This window comes from Eptesicus fuscus, chromosome 8 (assembly GCF_027574615.1).
Source record: "Eptesicus fuscus isolate TK198812 chromosome 8, DD_ASM_mEF_20220401, whole genome shotgun sequence".
Classification (NCBI taxonomy): Eukaryota; Metazoa; Chordata; class Mammalia; order Chiroptera; family Vespertilionidae; genus Eptesicus; species Eptesicus fuscus.
This window is the reverse complement of record NC_072480.1, coordinates 76,802,287-76,827,634: the sequence shown is the minus strand read 5'-3', so window position 1 is coordinate 76,827,634 and position 25,348 is coordinate 76,802,287. Positions and strand designations below refer to the sequence as shown.

General features: G+C 39.5%; 1 long non-coding RNA gene and 1 other non-coding gene across 4 annotated transcripts; both read right to left on the bottom strand.

The window, feature by feature from the left end:
* Nucleotides 1-1,100: 1,100 nt before the first annotated feature.
* LOC114232362 (uncharacterized) lies at nt 1,101-19,396 on the bottom strand. 3 transcript variants are annotated; one of them, XR_003618410.2, is made up of 4 exons: nt 19,342-19,396; nt 14,487-14,561; nt 2,685-2,735; nt 1,101-1,189 (listed from the first exon to the last, which is right to left on the bottom strand). It is a non-coding gene; the product is annotated as an uncharacterized LOC114232362 (long non-coding RNA). The 3 variants fall into 3 exon arrangements; XR_008556770.1 differs by having other exon boundaries at nt 19,275-19,364; XR_008556771.1 differs by lacking the exon at nt 19,342-19,396 and adding an exon at nt 14,873-14,919.
* Nucleotides 4,086-4,189, bottom strand: LOC114232406 (U6 spliceosomal RNA). Its single transcript, XR_003618463.1, has one exon. It is a non-coding gene; the product is annotated as a U6 spliceosomal RNA (small nuclear RNA).
* Nucleotides 19,397-25,348: the final 5,952 nt, after the last annotated feature.

Below are 25,348 nucleotides of genomic sequence, written 5' to 3'. Positions count from 1 at the left end.
ACCTGTACTAGTATGTGTATTGAAAGGAAACTTTGGAAGTGCTCTCTTTTCAGACTTTTATGCATAGAAAATAGTGCTTTCCTCCTGAATTAGAACTGTTTAAAAGGGAGAGGACACCCACCTAGAAGACACCTCGTGATCCTTTTAGGTCCCATAACTTATGGTCTAAATAGTGTTTCCCAAACTTGTCTATCTCAAGGATCAGCCCTAGAAATTTAGATTTCTAGGGCCACCTGAAGGTTCAGGTTCAGGTTCAGTAGCTCTGAGGTGGCACTTTTCATAATCACCCCCAGGTGATTGAGATCACCTGAGAAACTGATCTAAACTGGTGATAATAATGACCTTTTAATGGTTGCCCCTAGAACTTAATTAGGCCTCTTTAGTGGGAGTGGTTTCCAGGTGACAAGCATCCCTCACTGAGGGTGATTACAAAGAGCCTACCCAGCCAGCCTGGCTACTTTGCTTACAGCAGCTACTTACTGATCTTGATCCAAGGCAACCCAAATGCTCTTCCCCTCCCCTCCTGTAGTAGAGATGGTTCTACTACAGAAATTTAAACCGGACGAGATGGGGCGTGTTCAGGGAGAAAGAGGTGAAGGGATTAAGAAGTACAAATTTGTAGTTACAAAATAGTCACGGGGATATAAAGTATAGCATAGGACAGTGGTCGGCAAACTGCGGCTCGCGAGCCACATGCGGCTCTTTGGCCCCTTGTGTGTGGCTCTTCCACAAAATACCACGTGCGGGCGCGCATGTACAGTGCGATTGAAACTTCGTGGCCCATGCGCAGAAGTCGGTTTTTGGCTCTCAAAAGAAATTTCAATCGTACTGTTGATATTTGGCTCTGTTGACTAATGAGTTTGCCGACCACTGGCATAGGAAATATGTGGTGCCAACTGAGTATTAGACTTATCAGGGGATTACTTCATAAGTTATATAAATATCTAACCACTATGCTGTACATCTGAAACCAATACAAAATATTATTTAAAGTAAACTGTATTTGAAAAATAAAAATTAAAAATATTTTAAACCAGATTCACAAACATTTTTAAGTCATAAGGTTGCCAGCACACTCTTGAGAGTATTCCTCCCTCCTCTTTTCCTCCCTGTTCATGGTTTTTGTTTTGTTTTCATCATTATTGAATCCTTGGAGGCCTCCCATAGCCACAAACATCTCCATGAAAGCCTATGGGGAGAAGAAGGCATGGAAAACAAAATAGATGGCATTTTATATAACCCTTACACTTCCTTGTTTTGGGTTGTTTTTCATGGCCTCCTAAAGAATTTGATAAATGTGAGGTCGGGCCAGCTCATTTTAACCGGGAAGGGAGACTCAGTTGCCTGTCCTCTTAAAGGAGGGCTGGGAAACGTTTGGCGGCCCGAGAAATCATTTGGTCTGGCCCTGCCACGGCATTAGGGGTGAGTTAATTAAATGTGTGACCAAATATAGCAGGCTAATTTTTAAGTTGATAATTTTGTATGGCCCTCAAATGATACTATAACTATCCAAATGGCCCTTGGCAGGAAAAAGGTTCCCCACCCCTGTCTTAAAGGATACTCTGTCACCAAGGAGCAGCAGTGCAGTGTTGTGGTTAGAGTAGTGATGGCGAACCTATGACACGCGTGTCAGCACTGACATGCGTAGCCATTCATTTCTAATGACACGCGGCTGCTGAGGTGGCCGCATGCCGAGGATGAAACATTTGCGAAATAATGTTTTTTCCTCAAAGTGACACACTACCTGAGTTATGCTCAGTTTTTTGGCGAAGTTTGACACACCAAGCTCAAAAGGTTGCCCATCACTGGGTTAGAGTGTGCCTTGACTCTGACAGTCTGAGTGGCATCCTGGCTCTGCCACCTTCGAGCTGTGGCCCCTCGGGTAAGGTATTTTAATGTCTCTGTTGAACTGCCTCTTTACCCAGTGGAATACCTCACTAATGCTTAATGGTTGTGAAGGGCTTAGAACAGTGCCTGCAGTAAGGAAACAGTCAACTAGTAAGGGAACAGTAAGTGTGACCTGGGTGGTAGGTTATGCTTACCTGGGTGGAAGGGGGATTATTTCTATTCTTAAAGTCACACAGCTATTAAATGGTAAAACTGATCTTTCTTGTTCCCTATACTTTGATAGCCTGTAGGTATGCAGTGTGGAAGACAAGAAGAAAATTCTTGTGTTTTGTGTGGTGCTTTGGCGCAATAAATGTTTGTTCAGTGAGTGAGTTAAACACCTCAGGCTGTTTAGTAGCTAAGTCCAGGAACCCTTCTGAGAATGCATGGACAGAGAAGGCAGGCGCTCTAACGTTTAGTCTTGTCTTGCAATGGGGTGGAATTTTCAGAGTCAGTAGGATTTCTGGCCTGATCATATTTTGCTGTTGGCTTCACTGTGGGGTTTGTTGCATCTACTGTTTTGGGAAAGTGGAGTTCTCTCTACTTTGCAGATAGCTCATGGGCTGCTTGTAGAGCTCCAGGTGTGTGTCTTTCATCAGAGCTTTCTTGCAAATGACAACCTCGGGCACAAAAGATAAGACTAATGCGTTACTGTGAGTTTCTGGCAGAGGTATCTGATAGAGCAGATAAAGACTTGGGCTGTGTTTGCCTGATGTGATGTAACGGTTTTAGAGAACTGTTTTATTCATTCCTTTGATTTTATCTTATTTTTTCATTCTTGATTCATTTCTTCCTACCTTCCTTGTGTTGTTTGAATGTCAGTTGATTGTCTCTTGTGTTAATGGGTCCTGTTTGGGAAAAAAAAAAAGTCAAATGAAACATAGCACAATATTCTAAATCTGGAGCTTAAGTAAAGATATATTTACTTGAAATATATTTTTATTTTATTTATATACAAAACAATTTATATATTTCAAAGAACTAAATAGGCTCAGAGTAATTAAAGCCAACTTTTTAGAAGCACTGCTAAAATAAATATACCTGTGATTCAGTAAAACAATATTTTAATCTATAAAATTATATATCAAGAAGGTTCACAGGGAAGTTAAAAGGATAATGATAATTTCTTAATGTATATAGGGATGTTTGCATCATGAATCTATATGTGGCAAATAACTTATAATTTGCATTTTGCCACTATTTAGTAAACACAATTTAAAAATAAATCATTGTTGGTAGAATTATCTGATGGCCATTTAATGTCTTGTTTCTCAAGCATTCTACTTAGCTTTCAGGGAAACGATTCTTTCCTATTATACCTATATATAATTATTTTATATAATATTTAATGAAATTACATAATTTCAGCAGTAAACAACCGGCACAAATCAGTTTGGGAGCAAACACACCGATTCTTGGTAACTGTCAGTTCAGTGGTAGGAGCAGAAGTCCATGAGTTTGCCAGTGTCTTGATTACTGGCTGTGAGCACGGAGTAATAATGGGCATCAGCTGGGATGATTTACAGAGTGACTGTGCATCCTGTATCAGCTAATTGGAGATTGGGAAAGAGCTTCTATTGTATGTATAACTTCAGAAACAAAAGCAAACCTGATAATAGCATGTGAGAATTAATATTATGAAGTAGAGAAATGAGGACACTACATTTTTGTTTTAAATTACATTTGCCTATTATCTGCCTCGTATCACGACTGTTTGTGTACCGAGTTATTTCCCTCCTGAATAATTTATTTCTGCATCTAACTGTTTTTTGAAATCACTTGGCTTTCCTTTTACCTGGAAGATAATTTTAAGTTCTTTTAAGATGTGGTTTATGAAAATGTCTATTCACTGAGTGAATGCATTATGATAGTCTAACAACAACTCCATGTTTTCTTCTCTCACACTTGAGTCCAGAGGTTCACTGAAAGTAGGTCACACCTAGATTTTATACATCATTAAAACCTTAAGTACTCTGTACTTTGTGTCATAATTTATCATTTTCAGAAATCAAAGTCCATAATATTAACCTGGTGACTTTCTCTGCTTCAGGTAGGGTGGATATATTGAGACCATTTTTCCTTTCTTTTGTGTATGTTTTTTTTTACATGCCCTTGACCGGAATCAAACCTGGGACCCTTGAGTGCGCAGGCCGTCGCTATATCCACTGAGCCAAACCGGTTTCGGCTGTTTGTTTGTTTTTAATATGGAACACTTCATGAGTATGTGTGTCATCTTGCGCAGGGGCCATGCTAATCTTCTCTATTGTTCCAATTTTAGTATGTGTGCTGCCGAAGCCAGCACTTGAGACCATCTTTTCAATGTGCTCTGGTGAAGCAAGATCCAAGATTTTGAGAGATCCTGGTACCTTGGAGTGATTTTAGAGCATCTCTGAATTTAGAGACTTATTACTTTATAATTATTCAGGTTTTGTATGATGTTAATTTTATTATCAAGTGGGAGCCGCTTTGTTTTTTTCTGCAATATCTGAATATGTATATGCATACAAAGTGCCCTGGTAAAATATAACCCTTTAAAAACACTGCACGATATAATATCATAGATCACATACAGCTCTGTGTCACTGTCCTCTCTCATTTAGCCACATGCTTATTAAACTTATACTTATTGAGTGCCTCCAATGTACCAGGCATTATTTTAAGTGCCGGGAATACATAGTGGTCAACAAAATAGACACACACACACACACACAAAATCTTACTCTTGCAAGGTGAGACAGACTCTGTGTATGTATGTGTGTTTGTGTATATGAAGTACTTTGGGGGAAAATAAAGCAGATGGGAAAGGAGGGAGGTTAGGAATGGGGGGAATTGCACTTATAGACAATGGTCAAGGGTGGCCTCACTGAGGTGACATGGGATGAAAGGCCTGAAGAAGGGGAAGGGAGGTCTTGTGGCTGTGCTGGGAAGAGTGCTTCAGGAAGAGGGCACAGCAAGTGCAAATTCCTGAGGCTGAGGCAGGCTTCCGCCTTCCAGGAACTGCATGACCAGGGTGATGGAATATAGTGAGCAGGGAGGAGAGCAGGCACCCACCGCTGTAGGCCTCTGGTCTTGTAGGCTATTGAAAGGGCTTTAGCTTGTATATCGAGTGAGCAGAGCAGCTGATGGAGAGCTTTAAATAAGGATGTGACATGATACTGCTTATGTTTTAAGAGAACACATTACTACTGTGTCTCATGAGACTAGACAAGGGCAAAAAATAGGGAAACCAGGTAGGAGGCTGTTGTAGTGAGCTAAGTGAGCAATGTGATGGCTTGGACCATAGTGGTACATTATGAAGGAAGCATGGAAAAGATTTCCTGATTGACTGAATGTGAGATGTGAGGATGAAATTGCATTAACTAACACCTATAGGGAAAAGCTGATTTGGGGGGAAAGGTCAGGAGCTCAGTTTTGGAGCTGTCCAGTGGGCAGTGGTATATATTAGTCTGGATTTCAGAGGAGATAAACATTTGGGAGTTGTCAGAATACAAAGACTGGATGAAATTCACGAAGGAGTGAGTGTAGATGGAAAAAAGAGGTTCAGGACCAACAACCTGGGCTACTTCCACACTAGGATTGGGGAGATGAGATGGAACCAGGAAAGGAGAATGAGAAAAAGCAGCTAAAGAGGAAGGAGGAAAACCAAGAGTACGGTGTCTTGGGAGCCAAGGGTCAAGAATTTCCTTAGGGATTTAGCAATGGGGAGGTCATTGGTGAGCCTGGCAACAGCAGTGTTGGTGGAGTAGTGCGGACCAAAAATGGATTGTTGAGGCTTCAAGAGAACAGGAGTAGAGAAGTGAAAACATCAAATGTGGACACATGTCAAGGATTTTTACTGTAAAGGGAAGGTGAGAAACATAGCTGAAGGGAAAGTGAAGTCAGGAGGGGCTTTAAAATGGGGAGAATAACGGCATGTTTGCTGATAGGAAAGACGGTAAAGAGGAGAAAAGGAATGATCCTTCATATAGCATGATTCCCATTCAGAAGAACTTTGGTTTTGTTTAAAACAGCTAAATAATTGAGGTAACGATTATACTAGTAAACCCTAATTTTTGTTAATGCAGTCTATATTTTCAACAAAGTTTTATCTTCCTATCTCCATCAAAAATTAAAACGTTTTCTTTTGTATGAGCCTTTAAATCAGTGGTGATTTAGATATTTATAACATCATTCGTGGGCCATACAAAATTATCAACTTCAAAATTAGCCTGCTATATTTGGGTCAAACATTTAATTAACTTACCCCTAATGCCTTGGCAGGGCCAGACCAAACAGTTTTGTGGGCCTTATATGACTCTCAGTCTAGATATTCCCCACCCTTGCTTTAAAAAAATGAATTTTTTTTTTTTTTTGGTATGGACAGTTTCTGTTCATCTTTTTCAACCAAGGCAGTCCCTAGTTCTGCACCAATATGCATGGGCCTGGGTTGTACTCCATCCACACACAATAACGGATGACTTCTTTCTTTTTTTCTTTTCTTTTTTTTAAAAAACATATTTTATTGATTTTTTTACAGAGAGGAAGGGAGAGGGACAGAGAGTTAGAAACATCCATCAGCTGCCTCTTGCACACACCCTATTGGGGATGTGCCTGCAACCAAGGTACATGCCCTTGACCGGAATCGAACCTGGGACCTTTCAGTCCTCAGGCTGACGCTCTATCCACTGAGCCAAACCGGTTTCGGCGACTTCTTGCTTTTAAAGATTGTATTTTTTAAGAGCAGTTTTAGGTTCACAGCAAAATTGAGAAGGTACAGAGATTTCCCACTTGCCCCCTCCCCCCACACATTCATAGCCTCCTTCATTATCAGCATCCCCCATGAGAGTGGTACATTTGTTTCAATTGATGAATCCACATTGCATATATAAACTCTGAAAATCATTTAAGTCCTTCATTTAGTTTCTGCTATAATTTAGATCATATCTCTTATCCTGAATATAATTTTCATGAGGCACATTTTTTAGGGTTATTTCTATTAGTGCTAATAGAAATACGTGAGTTTTATATATGGTTTTCCATTTTCTAGTAGCTACTTTAAAAAAGTAAAAAGAAACAGGTGAAATTAATTTAAATAATTTTTATAGCCCAATATATCCAAGATATTGTCATGTCAATATGTAATTGGTATAAAGATTGTTAATGAGATCTCTTGTATTTCTTTTCATACTGAGTCCTAGAAACCCGGCATTTATTTTATATTCACAGCACATCTGCCATAGTTCAGGGGCCAGAGAACCCCCTGTGGCTGCTGATTGGAGAGTGCAGATCCACATGCAGAGCAGTTGGAGGTCTAATAAGCACAGTTTGTTTGTACTTTTATTTCATCATTGCCTGTGACGATAAACACACTATGTGCTTTAGAGATAGCATTTAGAGGTTAGTTAAATATTAAAATTAGAATATAATTTTTGTATTCATTTTAAAAAACCTACCTTAAAAACAAATGGCTAAGTATGGAAAACAGATAATTATAAATATGTAAAGCACATAATAAGCTGCTGATTGACTTTAGCAATGGCTAACAGAGGTGAAGGTCTATGTAAATTAACAGTGGCTGAGACTTTCAAATAATGTTTTAGCAAAATGATTTAGGATAATTTGCTCTTTAGATAACTTCTGGTTAGTACTTATAACTGCAAATTCACTAAGTTTTGAAAGGTGAGAAGCACTATCCCAGGCACACTTCACATCTATTTTCATTTGATTTCCACAAACTCCCATTAGGTACTGTCATAAATCACATTTCACAGCTGGAGAGCCAGAGAGACCAGAGAGGTTTAGTATTTTGCTCCAGGTCACACAGTGGGTCAACTGTGGGTCTTGGATTTGAACTCTAGGCACTGATTCCAGAGCTTAATTTCTTAAAGTCTGTGCCAGATGGATTCCCCCAGCATATCTCAGCCATGCATCTTTAAACTGTATGATTAAGGGGTAAAGAGTATAGATTGCTTGTGTGTCCTGGAAACTTGAGTATACATTAATTACTTAAATAATTCACATCCTATTTGAAATTCATTTGCCTTAATTTTAGAATTGGCTTTATCTTGATTTCTGATGGATCTTCAATTTAAATTGAGCCCAATACTTTATTTCTCTGCCCAACTCTAACTTAAGGGAAAAACAGGTAATTATCCCTAAGGTGAATTCTTCAGTGTAATGAAGAACTAGAGCTTACAGCTTGATTGGGGAGATAAGGTGCTAATATTAATGAAATCTACACTAATAAAAGAAAAAGATGCAAATTGACTGTACCTTCGTGATGCCCACCAGCCAATCAGGAGTGAGTATGTAAATTAACCCAACAAAGATGGAGGGTTAATTTGCATATGCAGGCGCTGAGCGGCCAGGGGGGCGGGACACTTGCAACGCCGCCATGGCGGTGCCAGCAGCCAGGGGAAGGAAGGCCCATTCTTGCATGAATCTTCGTGCATTGGACCTCTAGTATTATTATAACTTGCTGTTAACACCAAACACATCAGCAACAACCATTTATTGAGTAATATATGCTTAGCACTGTGCTAAGACTTTGTACTCATTATCTTGTTTAATTGTTAAAATTATACTGTAAGGTTGGTTTTATGTAAGTGCCAAAAGCAGTGCTACTATTTTCTAAAACAGTTACATTCTGTGAGAATTATTATATTTGATTCTGGGTGTCACTTTTTAAGAGAGACATTCATAATCAAAGAACAGTTAGGTAGCTGAGTGGTAAGAAAATCATGTGATGTCATGAGAGATTCTAGAAACTAATCTTTAACCCAAGGAAAGAAGACTTAGTGGATGGAAGAGTTGTCTTTAAGTATTTGGAATAAGAAATATGATCTGAAGAAAAACCTGACTATGGAAAAGGATTACATTTATTCTGTCTTTCTCCAAAGAATGGAGAAGAGAAATTTGCAGAATTGCAGATTTTTACTTTAAAATAAGAAAGTACTTTCTCACAGAGTTGTTTGAAAAAGTTAGCCAACTTTCTGTTTAGATGTATTTGGACAGAGACTAGGTCTCTATTTAGATACTTAAGATCAAATGCTTGCGTTTGGAAGATTTGGATTATAGGAATTGGCCATCAGGTGAATTGTGTAACTGTTCAAATGAAAGAACCTTTAAGTTCTTGAGGGTTTTGTCATTAATTGAGTTCTAAAATCACATTGTTTTTGTAATGTAGATCATTATTATCTCAGTTCTTTTGTGCATTAAGTTGGAGATTGTGATATAATACTAGAATGTCAGAGCTAAGAAGGATCTTAGAAATCTTGTAGTCTAACCTCATTTTGCAAATGAAACTGTCAAGTTAGAGAAAATAAAGACCCAGTTCCACAAGTACTCAGGTATCCAACTCAGCTCCACTGCTTTTTAAAATATTACAATTATTAATGTGTAGGAGAGACAGACTAAACCACGTGCAGCAGTTTTTCATATTCTCCAGAGCTAACATTATGAAGCAGTCTTAGTTCATTTTGTTCTAATTGGGGCACACTTGAGTCCTTTAAAAAAAAATCACATCTGAGCTTGGGAGCTCAGTGATTTTCCTAAAGACAAGCTTCTGTTTCTTCAGTTTATTTAATGCCACAGTGTTTTATTTCCCTGAAAACATAAGCATCTTCACATTAAAGCAGAAAGAATATAGTGGCTCTGAGAATTTATTATGCATTCAACAAATATTTGTTGAGGGCCTTCTATGTGCCAGATGCTTTCCAAGCACAATTGTGGAGTTGTTGGCTTTTACTCAGAGTTGGGAAGCTGTTACATATTCTTATTATTTTTTTTTTGAGCAGAAGATGAGATCTGCTTTTCTTCTCCCCTCCCCTCCCCTCCCCACTTCCTTTCCTTAGTATTATTAACAATTTAGAAGAATTCCTTGGGCATTTCGGACATGTGTATTCTGCCTTGATTTAGTGATGCACCTTTTGACCGATTGGCACAGGATTGGAATTAGTGCAGTGAGAGGTTTGATCCTTGTTAGTTACATAAGTAAGTTAACAATAGAACAAGTATAAAGCACTTGAAAAAATTCTACCATAAAGGAAATCCTTCCTTTTACAATGGAATCTGTCATACTTGGGTCCGAGTCCCACTCTCAATGGTGACCTGATTTGGAGCAAGTGCATTCATTCATTCTCTGAGCTTCAGTTTCCTCATTGGTAAAATGGGGTGAAACCTGTTTCGTGAGGCCTTTTTGAACATTAAATGATTTCCTATGTTAAATGCTCAGCTCAGTGCCTGGTATATTGTAAACATTTAATGAAAGCATAGTTATTATAATGACTATTTAGTCAAGAGAATTTTAAGAATGGATAAAAGTTATTTGAATGATAGATTTGGGGTACTAACTCAGACCCTGAATTTATTTTTAGTTTAGACTAAATTTCTTAAATGCCTTTGTTTAAAAGTTCTGACAATGAAACAATGCTTAAAATAATACCTCTAACTTAACTGTGAAAGAACTCTGAATGTGAATGAATTAATCCTTTTTAATATCATTAGCTGTTTTTGTAGTGTCACAATTTGGCAAATTCTAGAACTCTCCTTCACCTTTTGCAGGTATTATCAGTTTAGAATCAATTCTGGAGGTTTGGCTATTGATTAAAGCAGGCAGAGGAGGTCTTGCCTGCAGGTCACATTTTCTTTTCTTTTTTTTTTTTTTTTTAATATGTTTTATTGATTTTTTACAGAGAGGAAGGGAGAAGGATAGAGAGTTAGAAACATCAATGAGAGAGAAACATTGATCAGCAGCCTCTTGCACACCTCCTACTGAGGATGTGCCCACAACCAAGGTACATGCCCTTGACCAGAATCGAACCTGGGACCTTTCGGTTCGAAGGCCAACGCTCTATCCACTGAGCCAAACTGGTTAGGGCTGCAGGTCACATTTTCCTAGGGAAATGGTTCACTGGAAAGCATCCTTGGGTTTTAGTGCACTTGTGTGTGTGTGTGTGTGTATGTGTGTGTGTGTGTGTGTGTATGTATGTACTATGTTATCCAGCATCTTTGTCCTCCCAGAGAGTAAATACTGCACCTCTGCACCTTATGATTCTATGGACAAATTCAACTCTGTAATTTTTTTTCCCTTTATTAAATTTATTGGGATGGCATCCTATATAATAAAAAGGCAATATGCAAATTGACCCTAACGGCAGAACGACCAGGAACAACTGGTCTCTATGATGTGCACTGACCACCCGAGGGGCAGACGCTCAATGCGAGTGCAGTGGTGGTGGCGGGAGCCTTTCCCATCTCAGCAGCGCTAAGGATGTCCGACTGTAGCTTAGGCCCGCTCCCCTGGCTTAGGCACGATCACCTGGGGAGTGGGCCTAAGCCGGCAGGTGGACATCCCCTGAGGCATATGCTTCCCTTGGCCAGCTCCCTCTCATCTGATTTTCCCAGGGGTCCCAGACTGTGAGAGAGCACAGGCTGGGCTGAGGACCCCCTCTACCCCCCGCTCCCTGAATACATGAACTTTTGTGCACCGGGCCTCTAGTTGGGTTATAAAATTATATAGACAGTAATGTCTTTTGTTTGCATATTTTAACACCTGGAAATTCAGTCTGACTTTTAGTTCACTATTGTATCTATAGACGTGTCTGGTTAAAAACACTACCAATTTAACTTGCCAGTCTCCACGTGATCGCAGGAGAGAGTGCTGTGTAAAACTGAATTGGACCTCTGCGGAACCTGTCTTTATGGTGCCTTATTTTGCTGCAGTTTCTTCAGCCTAGTTGTGAATCTTATTTTCCAGGGCTTTAGGTGTCACCTAGCTGAGTTGATAAATTCATCTGGGCCAATAGGAGGGTTAGAGGATCCTGTGGACATTTTGTCGTTGGAGGCAATAGTTTGCTTTTCTCTCCCTTCAGTTAAATCTAAGACCAGTGTGTTAATGAAACCTTTCAGCATTATTTTCAGTTGATCCAGCAGTGACTGTATTCATCAAGAGAATTCTAGATCATGGAAAAGCTAGGTGCATGGCAGGTCTCTGGTGAAGATATGGCCTCATGCAACATTTTTTTGGATTGTGTAATTTTAAAATTTCATTTTGAAACATATGAGTCGGAAATCATTCTAAAGTGCTGTTTGTTTTCATGTACAATTTTATTAAATCCTCACAACTACAAAATCTTTTTTAAATTTTAAGCTTTTTTATTATGAAAAGGTTGGGTGATTAAAGAGATTGGGATATATAGAAATATGTAAAGAAGAAAACAAAAATTAACTATTATCCCTCTGCTCAGAGATAAAACACTGTTAACTTTTTGAGGCATTTCTATTTCATCTCTAATTCTGAGCGTGCGTGTGTATGTGTTCATACAGTATATAGTTTTACATGTTATTTTGCTTTGCTTAATATTATATTGTAAACATTTTCCTGTGTTATTAAAACAGTTTGTAGCCCTGGCTGGATAGCTCAGTTGGCTAGAGTGTCCGATATGCCAAAGTTGCAGGTTCGATCTCTGGTCAGGGAACATGCAAGAATCAATCAGTGCATAAATAAATAAGTGGAACAACAAAATCTCTCTCTCTCTGTCTCTCAAATCAATTAAAAAACAAAAAACAAAACTATATGTAAATGTTTTCTAAGTGGCCTCTTACTATTTATTCTTAGGGCTTTTCTGTAACTCATTTAACCAATTCCCTATTGTTGGATATTTCTGTTTTTTCATTGTGATATATACACACTTTATATAAACTTTTATTTGTTTCTCTGATTATTTCCATAGAATATTTTCCTTAAGAGGAGTTTGAGAGTCAAAGGCATGAACTTTTTAAGGCCCCCCAAAACCATATTCTTCTCTGAAAAGGCAGTACCATTTACATTCACATTTCCCCCCCTTGTATAGAGTCAGAAAGAAACATTTACAGTTTTAAAGTGACATAAGGTTGTCTTTGTTGTAGCCATTATCTAAGTTGACACCTTTCAAAGGAGACTGAGGAATCACAGAACTAAAATCTTTAGATCTAGATCTAAAAAAGATCTAGTCCCACCTTGATATTTTACAGATGGGGAAATTGAGAACTACAATAGTTAATTGATTTTCCCAAGATCATATAGCTAGTAATTGGCTGAGCCAGGATTGGTGACTTTGCTCCTGTCCTGCATCTTCGTCATCTTGATCCTGATGCACCAGAGATAGTTGTCTCCGAGGACTGAATTAGAGGCAGTAGATCCTGTGGCCAAGCCTTTTTTGCCATGGCATAGCTTCCGCTTGATATGTAGTACCATTACCCATCATCTGGCCCCATGTTATGCCTATATTTCCAGCAAACCCCCCTGGGCTTAACCGTGATAGGCCTGGCTTGAGTTATGTATCTATCCCTGTGGCCAAGGGCATGGAAAGCCCAGGTCACATGCCTACATTGCATGGCCCTGGGTGGGGATAAGGGGAAGTTGTCAATTTAAGCCTAACTACATGGAGTAAGAATAGGAGAGAGATGACTTAAAGAACAAAAGAGGTGTTCATTTATCAGAGTGCTGGGCAGGCAGAAACAGCAGATGTCCATGGCAGATGAGAGGGAGCTGGCCAGAGGAAGCATATGCCATAGAGAGGAATAGCAAGCACAGAGGCCAGGGACAGCCAAGAGCTTAGCATGTAAAGAACTGAAAGAAGGCCAGGGACCTAACCAAGTGAGTAAGGAGGAGTTGAGGTCATGGAGATGGGGAATGGAGGGAAGGAATTGGAAAGGTAAGCTGAAGCCAGGTGAGGCAGGACCCCCAGTTAAAGTAGGGTGCTTGGGTTGTATCCTGTGAAAATGGGAAGTCATGATGAGGTTAGGGAGCCTCTGAAAAGGATCACTCTCCATTCCATTGTTCGCACTGCAGAAGGGAAGCAGGGCGCTCAATCAGGAGGTGCTTGGAGGTGAGAGATGAAGGTTTCTTGGACAGGAAAGGTGGCCGTGTGAAACAGGCAGGTGGAAAGATAAATGACCCACATTTTATGTAGCTCAACGGAACCTGCTCATTGATGGATGTAAAGAAAGGAAGAATGACAGATTTCTGGCTTGATTCACAAATGGATGGGGTTGCCATTATTGAGATTTAGTACTCTTGGACTCTTTTGTGTGTTACTTAGTTCCTTCCACTTAGATTAGAAACTTCTTGAGAACAAGGATTAGATATCATCTGCTCTTTCTTCACCATGGTTTCTAGCACAGCGCGGGGCAGGCGTGTAATAAGCCCTTGGTTGGACATATATCAGGTTGGTGAGTTGATCTTAAACCCCATTCCCAGGTGGGTCTTGATAGGAAGCTTAACGGAATAGAACCAAATCCTGTTTGTTAGGATACTTGTTGGTTTTACATTTGTTCAAAATGATAGAAATTATTTTGGTTCTTTGCAAAGACCAAAAGGTACTATGAACTACACTTTATAGAAAATGGATAAGACTTCAGAGCTAAAGAAATCTGCCCTAGATAATTTATTGCTAGAGCTGTAACATTTTCTAATCCCTGATATTCTTATTAAATCATCTATCCTATTCTTGTTCTTCCAGGTAATTTTTTTTCTGCCCCAAAATACTGTTTTCCCCCCTTATTTGGTGTTGTTCTACATATTAAAAGTAAAACAAAACACAGATAAGAAGATACGCGTCTTTGGATGGTCTCTATACCTTTGATGCTGCTTAGATTCTCAGTTTCTTTGCGTCTCTTTTTTTCTCCTTTACCAAAAGCTCATTCTGCAGGACCTGTAAAAAGAGGCCAAAAGCAGAAGAAATCAGTCCAGTGGCCCAGCAACAGCTCCCTGCGGTTTTAGGGCAAACTAAACCCCTTTACCGAAAGTGCTTCTAACATGTAAGCACTGTGCCTAGCTCCGTCTCAGGAGGCACTCACCAGTGCTACTTACTCAAACTTATCCACTGCTTTGGTTTGTTTTATTCATGGCATTGCTGTCTCTTGCATGCTTTTTATTCCACGCAAGAGAAATTTTAAATCAGGAGGACTTGAACGAAGGTAGTCTGACAAAAGAAATTGCTTACAGAACCCAAGCGCCCCTTACCGTGCAGGCTGTGTTTATGGAGAATGTGGCCACAGTCCTGTGGTTTGCCTGACCCAGGCTTGCAGTCGATTTTGAGGCCAGGCTCCAGTCCAAATCGTCACCTTCTGGGGCAAAAACATGCTTTTTGTTCTGCTATTTCTCCATTTGCTACCGATTTTTAAACCGATGATTAAGAGCATTTCAGAAACCAAAATTATTTTCTCTACTCTTATTTGCATACTTCTTTAGGACTATCAGAAGTTTTAGTTCTGTTCCTTAAAATGTCCCAGAACCTTAGGGTCTCTTCCATACCCTCACATCAGTCCTTGTTGTTAACATGCGGTGGTGTCACAGAATATTGTGGAAAAATTGTTTAAGGAAATAGAGCTGTGGAGGGGCTTGGCATGCGGGGGTTGGGTGAACATTTTTGAGTTGGGTAATTAGGCAGCTACAACCATGTGGAACAGAAGCGATGATTAGACTAATTAGTTAAGCCATTTTGTAAGTGCCAGGTTGACTCAAGGGTAATGGCCTAGAAATGCTGCTCTACCTGATTTGTCTGATGGATGAAGACAGGTTTCACGCTTGGGGATTTACTCCTTTTCAGAATTAGAGATTTATTTGTCTGGTGTTCATCTGTTTCAGTTTTATTTCTCTGGTAACACAGAGGAGGGTGCATCTTATCTTGGAGTTTGGGGACAGGGCTTTCCTGCTTCCGTTTCTACCTCTTCCGCCACACTGGTCTGGTGGAGCAGATTGAACAGGACACCTTTGGTCATGTCTTTGCAAAGAACCAGTGCTTTATTTGGTCAGTGAACAGACCACTTGACAGATATCTTGCTGGTCATTTTATGAAAATACTTACTTATATATTTGTCACCAACACATCACAACGAAGTCATAAAAAAGTAGGCTTAGTTTAGTTCACAGTGTAGATCCTGTGAAAACACGTTGTTCATTTTCTCTGCACTTCACAATCCTTTGCTTATATAAATGTAAAGCAGTTCAATAGCATTTAAGGTTAAGTTGGTAAAAAAAAATTGTAATTCAGACTGCAGAAACTTGTGAAATAAAAGGCCGTGGTAGGGAAACATTAAGCAATTTGAACAATGACCACACTGTTACAGTGCCATAGCCCCTTATAAAAGCATATTAATAAAAGAAAAGAAAATTATGAAAAGCAAAGTAAAAACTATGGAAAACAAAAAGTCAAATAGAGATTTTGGTTTAGTACTTTCCCTGAGTCTCTGGTTTTTAAAAAATCAAATGCAAGTAAGACCGTTCAAAACTGACCCGTAAGTCTTGCCTCCTCCACGCTGCTGTGAGAAATTCATTTAAGACAAGTGGTTACACACTCAATTGGCCCCAGGGCTTTAGTCAAATGCCAGTTTGCTTGTGTTAACAGCCGCAGGGTTATCTGACCCACTGCTGCCTGGCTGCACGTGGGCTTAATGAGCTGTCAGAATTTTATCTTGCCTGCCATGATGTGACAAGTGAGACTACATACCAAATAAGACAAAACATTTCAGTTATTAATAAGTATTAAATTTCAAAATGGATTTGGAAACTATACACATCAAATTATGGTAACTCAATGACACAGAAACACTTTTATGTAAAGATCTTACATAAACAGGAATTGGGAGCAAGTTGTCTTAAAATTTTAAATCTTCGATGTTGCAAGAAAAAAACTTCAAGAAAATCAAACTGATCAGTCCCAATAAAACTAAGTAGAAAAAAGTGTAAGTTAATGCTTGGAATTAGATAGGTATGCTAATTCCAAAAATATAGTTGTCTCCTTGATCCTTTAATAAACTTGACCCCTAAGGATTTCTACTTCATCATTTGAATTACAATATGTATGTGTATATACATGTATGTACAGATGCTTGCAAGTGATCAATCACTTCATTAAAAAGCATGTAATTAATCAAATTAAGGATCATAGGCTTATTAGAACCTAAATTTAGTTTTTACTTCCAATGTAGTAGGTTACTTACTAGACTTATACCATAAAGGCACTAAGTAGTATGGATCATACTTTCTAGTCAAATGCAGGAAAACTTTTCCCACAGACCTGTTTTTACGTTCATTCTTAGGGCATCTCAAGGACAAGTGGCAAAACACTGCTGAACGGTATGCCTCCCTCCATGGAAATGAAATCTCAATTGCAGATGAACAGGCAACCTTTCAAAAGGTAGTAATCATGCACTCTTAAAATTGAGGGGAGACACAGTGGCTCTAACCACCAAAAAGTATGACACTTACTCACATTCCTATTAATTATTTAATTCAGTAATGCAAGTACTCCATTGCACAGGTGGGGAAAGTGAGGCACAAAAAGGCATTTTTTAAAAAAAAGTTTGTCTAAATTTAGACAGGGAAGTGAGGGTCATAACTGTAATCAGAACTCTACAGGCTTGACACCTTTAGGATATAATGGATTCAGGATTTGCATGAAATGTTATGTTGAACTCAAACTCACCTTTCCTGTTTGCCTCACACCATTTTAATCTGACCTCTTGCAAACTCCACCATCTGCCTTGCGAGTGCCACTCACCACCTGTCTTCTCTGACCAGGTGAAAAAGGCTAGCTGATGCTTGTGTGAAAAAAGAATACCCATGTCATTGTATAATATGCAATTTGCAAGGTTCAATTGCAAAAATATTCCATAACTGAATTTCAGTAACTCAAGAGACGTTCCACAAAGTTCTATAAGAATTTGTGGTAAGGAATATATAATTTTTTAAAAAAATTTTTGAACCATTTTTCAAAAATTTTTATTAGCGAAGAATGTACTTCATTTATAGTATTTGATGAATCTTGACATATGCATGAAACTGAAACCTTCACAGTGATCATACTATTGGCCATATCTGTCACTCTGAATTTACTTCATTTTGTTTTATAATTTCTCTTTCTCTTTTAAAATAAACTTTTAGACATTTTTATTGATATTTAGAGAGAGAGAGAAAGAGAGAGATAGCGTGCGCGGTTGGTTGCCACCTGAACCCAGAAAATTTACCTATCTGTTGCATTACTGTTGACGACCTCATAATTGATAGTCTCTAAGTACTGAACTTCCAAATAAAACTGAAAGGATCATCCAGATTCCTAGATAACACCAAAATATTTACCTAGGATTATTAAAGAAAACAGTAGTTTGGTATCCTTTTCAGAAAAAAAAAAACCTCAAAACTTATAAAGGTGAACATAAGCATGTGACATTTTATATTTTGCTGAGTAGCAGGAAATGGTAAGGTATAACCACTGCAACTTTTTAAATTGAATTTATTGAGGGGACATTGGTTAATAAAATTATATAGGTTTCAGGTGTACAATCCTATAATACATCATCTGTATATTGTATTGTGTGTTCATCACCCCAAGTCTCTTTCCACCACCATTTATCCCCCTTTTACCGTCTTCTATCTCTTAACTACTATTTCTTAACTACTATGAAACTTTAAAAATAAACAAACAAATAAAAAATGCTTTTCACGTAAATTTTAGCATCCATTCATTCATTCATTCACCATCCATCCATCTCTGATGATACAAAAAAGGATCATACACGTTTTTCTACATCTTTAAAAGAAATGACCCGGAGCTCTTCTCCACCATGTACACATGCACAGAGCTCTTTCATGCTCTCAGACAGCCACATAGACATCCTTGGGTACTTTGTTCAGTTATCTAGTTCACTGCGATGCACAGTTTGGTTGTTTCTATATATTTGCAATTATAAGCAATGCAGAAATTATATTCTCATACTAATACAAATATTAAGTGATAAAATCAGGTACTGTATGTAAAGTTTCATAGAAAGTGCCTCCTGCATAATAAGATAGTTAGTGCTGTTACTATTAAAACTATATGCTACACACTGTGTTAAGTTTTTTTTTAATCTATAAAATATCCCTATGATGTAGATAGTGTTATTATCCCTGTTAAAGATACTGAAACTGTTTATGGCCAGGGAATGAATATTTATTAACTTACAATGGCAAGTCAGCCTTATGCCTGTTATCTCTTTAACCTTGGTGTTTTAATCTTACAGATAAAAAGCAAGGGGCTTAGATTGGCCGGGATATTAATTATCCAAGGTCCCATAGTTGTAAACGGGAGAAATAGGATATGAACCCTGTTCTGCCTGACCTTTATAGCATGTGTTTCTTCCACTCAACCCTGTAGCCTTCACTCCCGGGCCATGCCTTAGGAAGACATATGTACATTAGGTGGTAGTTAACTGGTTGAACTCTAAGGTACATTTTGAGCAAAAATGATATTTTTAGAATATATTTAATCTGATATAGAGTACTTCAGGAACTTGGTGTGCTTTCAATTTCATTAGGCAAATACCTTTTCCCTAATAGCTCTGGCCTCTTCCCCTTCCCCACACTCCTGGCTCTTGCCACTTACGAAAGCTTTCCTTCCTGCCTGCCGCCCAGCGGGCTTCAGCTCTCCCAGGGACTGAACCTCTAGTCACCTTTTGTCCTCTCCTCTAGAGGGTTTCTCTTCCTCCTCTGGTGTTGGAATGCTTCGTTCTCTAGTTCCCCAATGCCATGGCAACAGCACATGGTAACTGCTCTCCTTGCAGTCAAGGAAGAAGACTGCGTGCTTTTCTTTCTCTTGGAGCTGTTGTTTGCAATTAGCACTGTGGTCCACCCTTTCTTCCAGTGAAAAGCAAGGAAGTACCCCACTGTAGTCAAGACTACAGGACCTGCTTGATGTAACAGCGAGCAGGCCTGCTGTGCTCCTTAGCAACTCAGGTGTGTGCCCTTGACCGGGAAGTGAACCCAAGACCCTTCAGGGCACTCTAACCACTGAGCCACCACCGAGGGCACCATTGTTCTTTTTAAAATGTGAAATCCCAAGATGAACTCAGGTGGTCTGAGCAATTTGGGTACTGTACACTACCTCTAAGATTGTGTTAGGAGGTCTGCTGAACAAACCCCCAACATTCATGTGCATGTCTACTCCATCCTATATCTGGTCTATTATTTTAGTTCAATTCAAATTTTTATCTTGTTAATTTCAGCTCGTTTTTTTCAGATTATAGAAATCATTTTTTTTTTTTTTTTTTAGTTTATGTGCTGCCAAAGTGAGCACAGAAATCACTTTTTTTAGAACCCTAGTTGGCTAGGACTTGAAAAGTTTGGACCAACCAGCCCACCCACTTATTCAATGCTGACAGCTTTCATGCTGTGTGTTTTAGTTAATTTGGGCTGCTATAACAAATTACCATACAGTGAGAGGCTTAAACAGGAAACATTTCTTTCTCATCCTTCAGGAGATTGGAAGTCCAGGATCAGGGGTGGCATTGTTGGGTTCTCGTGAGGTGCCTCTTCCTGGTGGAAAGGGAGCTACCCAGCTGTCTGGCCTCTTGTTGTAGGGCACTCATCCCACACATGAGGGTCCCACCCTCATGACCTCATCCCCTTCCACAGGCACCACTTCCAAGTACCGTCACATTGGGGCTAGGGTTTCAACACACGAGGGCACACAAACACGTTGTACTCTGTTCCTAACGTGGCTGCCTAGTCTGCTCCTATACTTAAAGGTGGTGGGGAGCTTACTCCATTTTTGGATTCCTTCAAGTCTTCAGAGGATTAGGTATGTTGAGTCAAAATCTGACTCTGTAGCTCTCTTTGATCACACCTGTTTCTCTGGAGTAGCAGGAAATGCATGCTCTTCCTGCACAGGAGTTTCTCAGAGCCTCCCTTCACCTCCTGCTGTTTGCTCTAAACACTATAACAATATTTTACTAAGTATCATTGGGGGAAATCAATTCCATCTTGTTTTCACAAGCCAGTTAAATAGATAAATGAATCTGTAAATAGATAAATTGACAGAGGGATACTGTGTTTGGTTTGTTTAAATGAGTAGCTTCCATCAGGTCGTTCTTGAGTAAAATAGATTGAGGACATAGGCTATTCATTCCCTGTGACCTGAATCAGTAAGATTCATACCTTCTCTGTTTAGTGTGATAATAAGCATTAAATCTTTATCTGAACGCTTCTTAGTATATTAGAACTGGGAGGTACCCTACAAATCATTTTGTCTAGATCCTTCTGTGGCAGACATTTATCTCTTTTGTGCCTGGTCCCTTTCTTTTTTGAGGAAATCAAAGGCAGATGGGAAGCCCTTGTCAGCCTCCCTGTGCTGGAGCAGTTCTCATCTCAGGAGATGGTTCTGAGCTCCTCTTGCCTATGAAGACTTGGGGGTGGATGGGTCAGTATCCTGCTGACAGTGTCAAGGGTCCATAGCCCAAGTGAATGCAGGTGACTGCCCACTGTGGAGAGGCAGTGGCTCCAGCAGGTAGGCTCTTCCGTGGTAGGGCCTTGGCTGTGCTTTGTCCCGCGTGGTCCCAGCCCGAGCCTCAGTCTACAGCCCTCCTGCTGATGGTGGGCTACCCAAAACCTTGCCAGTAAACACATACTGTTTCTGCCTAACCTGAGTCAGTTTCTTGTTTTTAACCAGAAACCAGACAGGTACATCCTTAATTGACTGTTTTCAAGTCATGGTGCAGGGTTCTGGTGTTTAATCATCCCTGCCTGAGCACCTCTGGGGTTTGGGTGCATTAGTGAAGGAATGCACTCCCTGGGGTGGATAATTGCTATTCATGTGGCAGTTAGGAATTATTTCTTTTCATCCTTAACTGGTTAATTTTCAGAGTACTCTTCTAGGAAAGATGTGATTTTTTTTTTGACCCGTTCAAAGCAGGCAATGTTAAGAAAAGGAGGTCAGGCAGGGAACATGCCAGGATGTCGGAATTTAGGATGTGGAAAGTGTTATAAAAAGGTAAAGCTATGTTTGATTGACTTATAGAAAAGTTACCATCTAGTTAGGAACACAAGTTTTTAATCGAGCTCCATGAAAGGGCTCTAATTGCAAATATAAGAAAATGAGGAAAGTTGGTTTATTAGTGATGGGATATATTGGGGTAAATGAATTGTCTTTCTTTTTCTTTCAAGCATGTATTTCTCATTTCAAAAAATTAGATAGTTAAAAATAATGTTATCATGCATATACGTGCATACATTATTAGCAGGAATAAACTTTTTGAATCTTAAAGCTATATGCAATTTGAGGGTTTAAATAAAATTCCCTGAGGGCCATTCATATGGAGACCATGTGTCTGGTGTCTGCAGAGTCATGATAACAATCCATCCTTTCTCCCTGAATATTTACTCCTTGTGACTAGAATTTTCAGATTTTGAAAGATCCTTGGGTTTACTTTAAATTACATCCACTTACTTGAAAGAGTAGGTACATCAACCAAAGTCCAGGTCTATAGAGTATGATAGCCAAAGAGAGAGCCCTTATAATAATTTGGATATTGGATTTTCCTAAAGAAAAACATTCAAACTATCAAGGGCATTTGATTAATGTAATCTTACACCATCTTGCTGAAAACCTCAGGGAAAAATTTTCTTGTTTATTAGCATATTTCTGTGAATACCATACATTGAGCAAATAAGGTATAGTGGGATCTCTCTTTAGAAATGACTACTAATAAAAAGCCAGCGGTATAAAATATTTTTTAACAAGGCCTAAAGCAGGGGTGCTTCATTACTGAGTCTGCCCCCACCAGGAATTGGTAATGTTTTCTGGTCATTCCACAAACTCACATTGTACTGTGCATTTCTATACAGGTAAAAAGCCAAGATAATACGGAGTCTTTTTTTTTTTTTTTCTTTCTGACTGTATTTTGCACCTAAATTCGGCTGTTTTGTTTTCAGGGTTAATTAAGATAGTGTACTTTGTGGGACACTTGAGGAGTGCAAAAATATTCAAGGGAAAGGGATTTTTAAAAAATTGTATATCTATGACGTAACTTTACTTAGCACCTTAGAGCTGTTAAGATGGATCCCAGTAAAAGCAGCTATTCTGGAAGTCATTGCTGAACATTAGCCACCACCTGGTGTTTATTAACTAGTTCGATACATTTTATATGGAACTTAAAGGTTTTAAAGAATGTTACCCTTTCCAGAGTAGACAGGTAGGAAGGCTATACACTTATTTCAGTGACGTTTCCGTAGCTCAGCATGTTGTTGGATCTTTTTCTTTGGAATTGCATTTATATCCTCTATCGCATTTTAAAAATTATTCTCAGTGGTGGTGGACCTTTATTTTTGTGAGGGTGGGTTTGATTTTTGAGTCAGGCCACAACTTTTCAAGCTTGCTCGGTAAGCCAGCTGATGGCAAGCTGGGAAACCAATTTTTCTCAGTGCCACCTGTCTTATAGGATGTGAAAATTGGTATTGGTTGTTACTTCCGAATAGGAATTCTAAATTATCTGCTTAACTCCTTGAAATAATGTGAGTGGTTTCCTAGGGTAACTCTTTGAATGAGGACAATTCATTTAGATATACAAGTTCTGTTCTTAAAAATAAAGTTTAACATACTTTACAATGTGCTTGTGAAACCTTCCTGACTGCCTGAGCATCCTAATTAGTCATAATTGGGTTTGGGAGCAGTTGTTCTGAATTGGGAATTTTCAGTTATTGGGTGGAAAGAGAAGGTGATCTTATCTGAGGGCTGTGGCTGCCCTGGAGCAGTGTGCAGAGTTGTATGTGGGTGCACATGAGTGCGTTTGTTTCCACTTCAGGGGCCTGGGACCCTAGAACAAATGCGAATCAAGAGGAATTTCCACCCTGGCCAGGTGGCTCAGTTAGTTGGAGCATTGTCCAGCACACCAAAATTGGGAGTTCAATTCCCAGTCGGGCACGTACGGGAGGCAACTGATGGATATTTCTCTCACATCTCTCTCTCTCTCTCTCTCTCTCTCTCTCTCTCTCTCTCTCTCTCTCTCTCAAAATCAATAAACTTATTCTGGGATGAGGATAAAAAAATAAGATTTTTCCTCTCTGGCAATTTCAGGAACCATAGGAACGTGGGCATGCATTTCTGCACGCTGGTTCTTTCATAAATCTAGAGCCATCCCGAGGGGCAGAAACGAACATCTCCCATGGTCATAGTTGCTCACTTGGCTCCTCATCCTCAGTGGGCCTACCCGTTTCGTTCTGATGGTTTAGGTTTAGATCTTTCATTAGCCTCTGGTTGAACTTGGATACTGCAAGCAGTTCTCCTCATACTTGCGGGAATATTTGAGTGAGCCCTCGATATCTAATCCTAATCCTGCGCATTTGGAAGAAAGTGTTGGGAGAAGCCTGTGTTTGCCCAGTCAGTTGGTTTTCCTGATAACCTGCAGTTACTTTTATGTGTCGTCATCTTTGGTTGCTGACTAGATCGTGTGGCAATGTGGTCATTTGCCTTTCCTTTGTTTCCTAATTTTCCAGTTGAAATGGTAAAGAGAGCACTGTCCTGGGAGTCAAAGGAGGAAGGTGCCTTTACTGAAGGACCTGAGAAGGGCGAACCTGTTGTGTTACACACTCCGAAGGTAGTGAAATGAACACATTGCGTGGCTTTGGACGTCGCCTAGGTTTCACATGGATGTATCTTTGACACTGATCTTAGGATACTTTTGTAGAACGTCTGAAGTAGAATCCAACTCGAAGTTTTACAGCCTGTGTGGGGAAAAAGCCAAAGAGAAGCCTTTATGAAAAGATGTATTCCCATCTCCCTGGAATAGGTTGGGTCAGGGAAGTAGATTGGAATAATTTTTTCTCCTAAACATCTTAGTTCTGTTTTTCAGAGTTTTCTCAAACATTTCACCTGAACCACCTAAAACCAAAATTACCAGTAATATCCCTCTGCCCCTTCCCCCTCCTGCTTGAGGGCAGGCATACCCTGAAGCGCGTGCTAAGGTGGCCTTGCTTCTTTTATTACTCATTTAAAAACTTCATCCCAATTTTGCATTCCATTTCAAAAAATATACTTATTTTAAAAATCAGCTTTTTATTTTATTTTAAAGGATCTATTCAAATTGAGCTCAAAAAAGTGTGCCCCTTGGTTATGAGACTTGGTATACATACCCCTTGGCACATCACTGAGTAATCCTGAGGAGTTGAGGATACTCCTGTCTGAGAGGCACAGTTGGAGGGCATGACAGGAAGTTAAGACATCTGGGGTGTTGTGTATTTTAAAAAACTACTTTTTTTTTTTTTTTTTTGCCCTAGCCGGTTTGGCTCAGTGGATAGAACGTCAGCCTGCAGACTGAAGGGTCCTGGGTTCGATTCCAGTCAAAGGCATGTACCTAGGTTGCAGGCTCGATCCCTGGCCCTGGTCAGGGCTCTTGTGGGAGGCAACCATTGATGTGTCTCTCATCGATCTTTCTCTCTTTCTGTCTCTCCCCTCCCCTTCCCCTCTAAAAATCAATGGAAAAATATCCTTGGGTGAGAATCAACAGTAGCAACAATAACAACAACAACAACAACAACAACAACAACACACACACACACACACACACAAAACTACTCTGTTTGACAGTGTAGTGTAGAGTGTAACAACTTTGTGGGAAGTGGAGTGGCAGTCCATTTGGGAGGTACATAATATACAGCTGCTTAATGAAGTCCATCTTATCTCAGTGA